An 8,193-nucleotide genomic window follows, 5' to 3' on the forward strand; every position below is an offset into this window, starting at 1 on the left:
TTACTATCTTTTAGATTAACTTAGTGTTAATCTTACCGGTGGCGAAGTGTTTATAACATGAAGCAAGTTAGAGCTAGTGTATGATTGAGTTTTGTCAAGTTTGTTCGAGGTTCAATCAAGTGTTGACGTTGATGAAGCAAATTGTTCGTTTGGCAAGTAGTTGAAGGTCATGCCTTTATCGTATGCCGGTTAGAGTAGAGAAGATTAGTCTTCTTGGTACCTCTTCCAAGTTGGTGACTGATCGGATTCTCGAAATAAGGGTTCTTACATTGAGGGGGAGATCAGAGACGAAAGTCAACGGGTAATTGGTGGATTTTGTGAAGATACGAGATTGGATCTTGAAGATTCGAGATGAAATGATTTCAGACACTCGGTTGAAGACTCTGATCAAGATGGTGGATGTACTTTTACAAAGTTCAGTCTGTTATTAACTTATCGAACTGAGCTTCATGTCTTTGTGAAGTTTGAAGTGTTCAAGGTTGGGCATTGGAAATCCAATGTTTCTTTCTGCTACCGGTTAGGTTTGAAGATTAATGTATCGAGCGATATTCCTACATGTGGTTGTAGGTCGGTTCGCGTTAATTTGATTCGGGAGTAGTTTGAGGGGGAGGATCAACAGTGTTTGATGTTGGATTCTTCGGGTTTCTCAAAGCAGCCTTAAGTGATCGTCAGCAAGTCTTTAATTAGAAGGGTTGAAGATCGCTGTGCTCTACCTAAAAGATCAAGTCTCAGCTAAATATGAAGGCATGCATGATATCATCAGTCAAGGGGGAGTCTGTAAGTGCAGTATCCGGTGATTGAAGATTATAGATGCCACACAGAACTGGTGCAACAGTTAAGGGGGAGACCGTAAGTGCAGTTCCTGCCGGGTAACTGTCGCTTATCAGTTCTGTTCAACCAAAGCAGAAGTCCAAGTTAAAGTCAACGATAATGAAGATTATCAATTGCTGAAGGCATTCCGGATGACTTTCTAGTGTTTCGGATTATTGTACTGTTTTGTATCCCGGACAATGTGTTTTGTCTGGGTTTAGTCCCTAGCCTATATATATGTGTGTATTGTGTAGATTAGGGCATCTCTTGGAAGCTTTGTGCTCCTCTCCCAACTTATTCTCCTGGTGTGAATTCTAGAGAGAGAGATCATGTGTTAGGGAGAGAAAGCTAGGGTTTAGGTCTTTGTGATCTAAACCAGCTTGTAGAAGATGATGTATACTCGTTTGGTATGTAATCTGTGATGATTGTATTGAAATGAATGAGTTTGTCTTGCATCTTCTTCTTCATCTACCCTGTTCTTGTTCTTCATGTCTTGAATCAAGTGCAATGTTTGATGTTCGTCATCGATCCGGCCTTTAACAGTATATGTAAATCTGAATGAGATACTTGGTGATTTTAAACTGTGCTTTTTTATTTTTAAAAAATACAGTGTTTTTTTTGTATACGTATCATCATTGGCGAAGCTTGAGATTTCCGACTGGGGGGTCGAAAACGTATACACCTAATAAAATTATAAAACCGGGGGTCGAAAACGTATATATCTAAAAAAATTCTATACGAAAACTACATATTGGGCACTACTGAACGAAAACTACATACCGGACACTACATACCCCCCTCCCCGACCCCTACAAAGTTGCGCCCCTGCGTATCGTATTTTTACTATGTGATGAACCTTATCCGTCCCAACCCGACCCGATCCGAACAGTCGAACTAACCCAAAAAAGTTATGTCCGATCCTATGAAATTAGAGCATCTAAAAATAGCGAACCCACCGAAAAAATTTTCCTGGATCCGCCACTGGTCTGAACCACTTTCAGTATTTAGCGTTTAAGCAAATTATAATGAAATAATATGTAATACAAACTAACTAACTGAACAACTAAATATGACATATATAACATAACTTTGTATACACATAACGAAACATAAACTACAACCGAATACGAAATACATAAACAAGAACAATATTGGTTTCTTTCTAAATTGTTATAAAGATATATTATGTAATAAAAGAAAACCCTTTTTAATAATAATTTTGTAATTTTATACTTGTAAGGTATCAAACTCATAGGGGACAAATATAAGAAAACTACACCACTAGGTTATGAACACGTAAAAAAAAATACTAGCGCGAGGTTTTTTATTTTATTTTTCGTTTGTTAGATTAAATTATAGGGAAAGAATACAGATAAATCATAAAAGAGTATATGGGAAGAGTAGTGTAAATGGAAAGTCAAAAAAACGAAGTGCTGAAGAATCAAATGCGCAGTAAATACGACAATTCACAAGGGTTCTTTCATGTGTCTCTTTTGTCCTATTCTCTGGCCTTTACTGATCTCCTTTTAATACCTTTTTCATTTTTAAACTATACTAGCGCCAATCGAATAGTTTTTCGCCACAAAAAGTTATTAAATAAACTTTTAATAAGTAGTAATTAAATCAAGCTATAACTTTTAAACAGTTTCTAAAATACCACTTTTGATTGATCTACCGATTGATAAAAACTAGATATATTGGGACAGAAAAACAGTTTAAAAGTTGTCATCTTTGTGCATAAGTATATGAATGAAAGTTATGCATACATTTAAATCTTTATTCTCTAGGTTTCCCTTAAAAAGTTACAATACAACGTTTAATTTGATGACAAAGAAATTCCACAAATAGTTACATATATTAATGATATTTAAGATAAGGTTATAGAAAAAAAATTGATATTTGTTTTTTTTAAAGTAATTAAGATGTTTATTTCACTCATACTTGTCAAGTTACATCAAAACAGGAGGTAGACGAGTAACAAGCTGCGTTGCTACCTAAATAGAGTGTTCGCACTTACTTGAGGACATGTCATGATCACTGTATTTAATGCCATTATGACAAATGTTGTTCGTTATATTTTATATATTTTGATCAACATTAGTTAGGACCAAGTAAATTAATCATATTACTGAAATATAAATAAAAACAAATGGATAGTAAGAGTAAGAGGACGAGTCACGAGGGGAGACTGAACTGGAGTATGAGTATCATATGATATGAATATGGAACCCACGAGGAACTGGCCATATGTTATTAATGGAGAGGACAAAGTACCCCCTTTGTCTTTCTCTTCATGCTTCTACCACCCCCTCTATTGTCTTTACACTCGTACAAATCAAGTAATATATATGACAACTTAAATAATATTATAGTTTTATTAAGTTAGCAGGTCCTAAGTTGCCTTTCGGGATGGATTAAATGAAATAGAACTCAGTTTGTTATAAGATAACCGGACTCCATTAATCCAATGTTTACATTAAAATAATTAGGCTCCATAATCCACACAACTTCACGTAGTAATAGGCTATATGGATATAAAACAATTTTTTTGTCCTTTTATAAATGCTTAAGAGCTAGTCTTGTACTCTCATCTCAAAACTCTATGATGACCATATATGTATATAGACCCAAAATCCAAGGTGTTCTCATTTTTAAATTAATTACTAAGTTTTATTTATTTATTTTTTGTTTTCTAAAGACAAAAAAGGTTGTTATATTAGACTCTGGAAAGGTGCTAAACAAATGATAGAGGTTATTTTGCACCACATCCTGATTTGGTTCCATGCTTTCCAAAATTGCATGATATAAACAAATGATCTGTCGATTCTCATTCAACACCAAAAAGTGATAGATTGTATCACATTAAGATTAATCAGGGTCGACTTAACCATTTTGATGACCTTAAGGAAAGTACAAAATTAAGGCCTAAAAAAAATTGGCTATACAGTTAAGAATAAAAAACATACCTGTTGTATCCATTCACAAACCTAATGCCTTGATAAAAGACTATTTGATAAAATCTATAGGTTTTTTTAATATACTATTAGGGCAAGTATTGTAAGAGTACCTTAGAAGAATAAATCTTGGATCAATTGGCAGTAATCTCAAAATCAACAGAAATCAAATCTCTGCAACTTTGAAATTGGCAGACTCCAAAATCCAAAACAACATCAAACAATAGCTCCCTCAATCGCCTGTATTTTATGTTTCGAATTTGATTGTGAGAATAACATAAAACAAAAACAATTTTGAGTGAAAGACGTTATAAAAAAGACCTTATACCAGTGAATCGGCGCTACAATTTCGCCTATTTCCATCTCCAACACCTAAATCACGGATTAATCCATTCAATCATAGCTTCGTTTCCCAAACGCCGATTACATCTTGCCTGTGATTGGGAGTCGCGTGTGGTGCGGCAATTGCTTTTCAGTACGTGCTAATTACCCTAAATCAAAATGATTACAGTAGATAGACATAACTCACGCGTGCTTTGTTTTAATTCAGCGGCCCAATACACATATCCAGCCTGCTTTGTTTTAACAAAAGGCCCAATTCGAAAAAATCTTCCTGTACTAATAAACAAAAATCTTTTTTGACACGTGTCGCTTTCTGGTGCTTTCTCACCTTATTTTTCTATTTATCTCTTATATTAAATAATAATAATAATAATAATAATTTTAACAGAAAATTAGATTAAAATAAATAATAATTTTAAACAGAAAATTAGATAAGAATAAATATTTGTTTTTTCAATAAATAATTTTAAACAAAAATTTAGATAAGAATAAACGTTTGTTTTTTATATAATCATGAAATTATATCTCGAATATTATGAGTATATATATATATATATATATATATATATATATATATATATATATATATAGGGGAATGCTAGACAGAAAACCCTTAAATTTTTAGGAAACTCTGGAAACTCAAATCTCCCCCCATTTTTACCCAACCTCCCGACATTTTTTTTTGAAAAAAATAACACATGTAATATACATGTTTTAAAGTGTTTTGGGCAAAAAAAAAACAAAAAAGCGCCGAAGGGATTTTTTTTAAAAAATAAACAAATTTCAGCAATGTCCGGTTGCCTAACATGTGTTAGACAAAAATGCTGAAAGTTGCTGAAATTTGTTTTTTTTTAAAAAAAAACCCTTCGGCGCTTTTTTGATTTTTTTGGCCCAAAACTCTTAAAAACATGTATATTACATATGTTATTTTTTTCAGAAAAAAAGGTCGGGAGCTTTGAGTTTTCCGGGTTTCTTAAATATTTAGGGTTTTCTATATAGCCCAACCCTATATATGAATATATATATATATATATATATATATATATATATATATATATATATATATATATATATATAGGGGATGGTTCAAATGAAAACCACTTTTAACGCGAAAACTCGAAAATTAACTAAAAAAAACTAAAAAACACACAATTTTTTTTTCAATTTTTTTAATAAAAATCGCTGGTTTTTATATATAAAAAAACTTTTTTTCAAAAAAAAAAAAAATTTGTGTAGTGCACATGTGTAATAATACACATGTGTAGTACACATACACATGTGTAGTATTACACATGTGCACTACACAAATTTTTTTTTTATATAAAAAAAACCTGCGAAATTTGGTTTGCAAAAAAAAAAAAAATTGTATGTTTTTTTTGGCTTTTTTTAATTAGTTTTCGAGTTTTCACAATAACTAGTGGTTTTCATTTGAACCTTCCCATATATATATATATATATGTATATATATATATATATATATACACTTTGGAGTTTGATGATTTAAATTATGGTAAATTAGAAATCAGACGTTCTCATGTGATATATACTTAATAATTGTAATGATATTTTTATCTAAAAAAATTATTGGAGGCCCTAAAAATTTTGTGGCCTAAAGCTCTAGCTTAGGTGGTTCTCTGGCCCATGGGCCAACCCTGAGATTAACCCTTCTTATTGTTTGCTTCACTTTTGTTAGGATTTTATTCAATGCGGCCCTCCAACAAAAAATGACTGGTTTTAAAGCCATCATTTTCCCAATAATGCGAGTGGTCGGTAGGATCTTGGGGGGGGGGGATAAGCTTAGGGACGATTAGGTCCTGTGTTCGATTCCCACATGGATGGTTTTCCTCGATTTATTGGGTTTCCCCCTAAATTGGTGTATAGACATTATTGGCTAGTAGAGATAGATATAATAGGTTAGTTCTACTGGTAGCACGATTGTACTCTAGTAGTACGCCAGTGATCCAAATTTATCGTTAAAAAAAATACGAGTTCCGAGACACTAGTTAAATTATCTTTTTCTCCATCTTTCGTAAGATATATTTACTTGATCCAAAACACCTAAACATATAAATATTAGCATATATATTATTATTTTCATACTATAAATTAACAAAATTTATTAGTTTTATAGTGTTATACCCTACGTTTAGGGGCCTATGGGGTATTTAAAAAAAGATTATTTTACTTCTAACCCAAAACATTGCATCTTTGCAATTTAACCTCTTTGGTTTTTTTACTTTTAACACAAAGCTTTCATCTTTTGCAATTTAACCCCAACACTTTTTTACTTTTAACTTTGACCCCCATATCTTTCGTAAGTTTTTTTGTTTTGCGTTAGTTCAAAATTTTGCGAGTTAACACGCCGCAATGTGCGTGTGGGGTTCAAAGTTTTTTCGTCTATTTTTTCCTGTTTGACAAGTTCATCACAACGCGCGGGTCCTAGATCGACCTAGTTATTTTTCTATGTTTTACGTTTTAGCATAAATCTATAATAATTAAGAAATTAGATTAGACCGAATAAGGTGGATCTGTGAGTACACGAGGTTAGATTGAATATGTAATTAGTTTTAGAGAAAGATTAGGAGTAACTAGTTTATCAAATAAGATAAAAGAGTGTAGATTAAGGTGGTTTGGGCATGTGGAGAGGAGGCAGACAACGACGCAAGTTAGATCAGTGGAAAACCTTGGTGTGGAGGGCAGGGGGAGTAAGGGAAGACCCAAATTGACTTGGGATAAATAGGTTAGATATGATTTACTAGATGTACACCTCTCTAAGGAAAAAGTTCAAGGAGCTTGTGGGGACACAGGATTAAAATAGAGGACTTTTAGAGGAGGGTAGAGTAGTGTCTTAGCTAGGTTGGGCTTAGATTTTTCTACGTTATAGGTGTACCTTGTTTTTTTTATCGTCACGTATCAATGTCTATATGTGATTTTCATGTTGATTACTAGATGTACACCTCTCTAAAGAAAAAGTTCAAGAGCTTGTGGGGACCCAGGATTAAAATAGAGGACTTTTAGAGGAGGGTAGAGTAGTGTCTTAGCTAGGTTGGGCTTAGATTTTTCTACGTTTTAGGTGTACCTTGTTTTTTTTTATCGTCACGTATCAATGTCTATATGTGATTTTCATGTTGATATATATGTGTGTGTACAATGCTACTCTCTCATACTCCTTTTTTACATTATATTTTCTACTTTTATCCTTTTAGTTTTTTGTTTGTTGTTTATTTGGACCTAGGGGTCTTATTGGAAGTAGCCTCTCTATCCTCAGATATAGAGGAAATGTTTGTCTACATCTTATCCTCCTCAAACCCTACCAATAAATTTGCTACTTGTGGGATTTGCTGGGTACGTTTGTTGTTGTTGACACTTTTATTCAAAAAAGAAAAAACTTTGTTGAAAAATTGAGTACTTTTGGATTATTTTTTTGATTATGGACTAACTTTTAGATTATTTTTTATTATGAAATCATGTATTTTTAGATTATTTTTTAAGTTGAAATTGTATTTTAATGAAATTATATAGTTAACTAGTCAACTCAGTTGAACCGCAAGATACAACCCGGTACGTTTTACATTTCTAAGCCCAACCTGATATGGTTTAAAAATTTATTTTTAAAACATTGTGTTGGCTCTGAAAGTGTGTGATAGTGCGTGTTTTTGATAAACCGTTGAATAGAATTAGAAATTCAATCAAACAATGATAATAAACACATCATTATAACACAACTAGATTCGAGAATGATTACAGAATGATTTCATATACTATTCATACGTTTCAGTACAATCAAATAAGTAAAAAATCTCCCCTTCACCAGGTGCACTTTCTCTCTCTCTCTAAGTTATTATGGTTTTCAGCTCTTAGAGTTACTAAATAACAATCTAAGAACTATAAATAGATAAAAAAAAACTACTGGTGACGTAACCATGAAAGCAACCTTAAACAATTTATTAAAGGTGTAACTACCAACAATTTGTAAAGCTGCTGGTGAGTCAATTAAACCAGTGTTACATTGAAACCACTGCTAACAAAGAGAAAGCAGTTGGATTTCAAAACTGTTGGAATGGTTACAACACTTTTGGAATCCAGT

Source organism: Helianthus annuus, chromosome 9, assembly GCF_002127325.2.
Source record: "Helianthus annuus cultivar XRQ/B chromosome 9, HanXRQr2.0-SUNRISE, whole genome shotgun sequence".
Classification (NCBI taxonomy): Eukaryota; Viridiplantae; Streptophyta; class Magnoliopsida; order Asterales; family Asteraceae; genus Helianthus; species Helianthus annuus.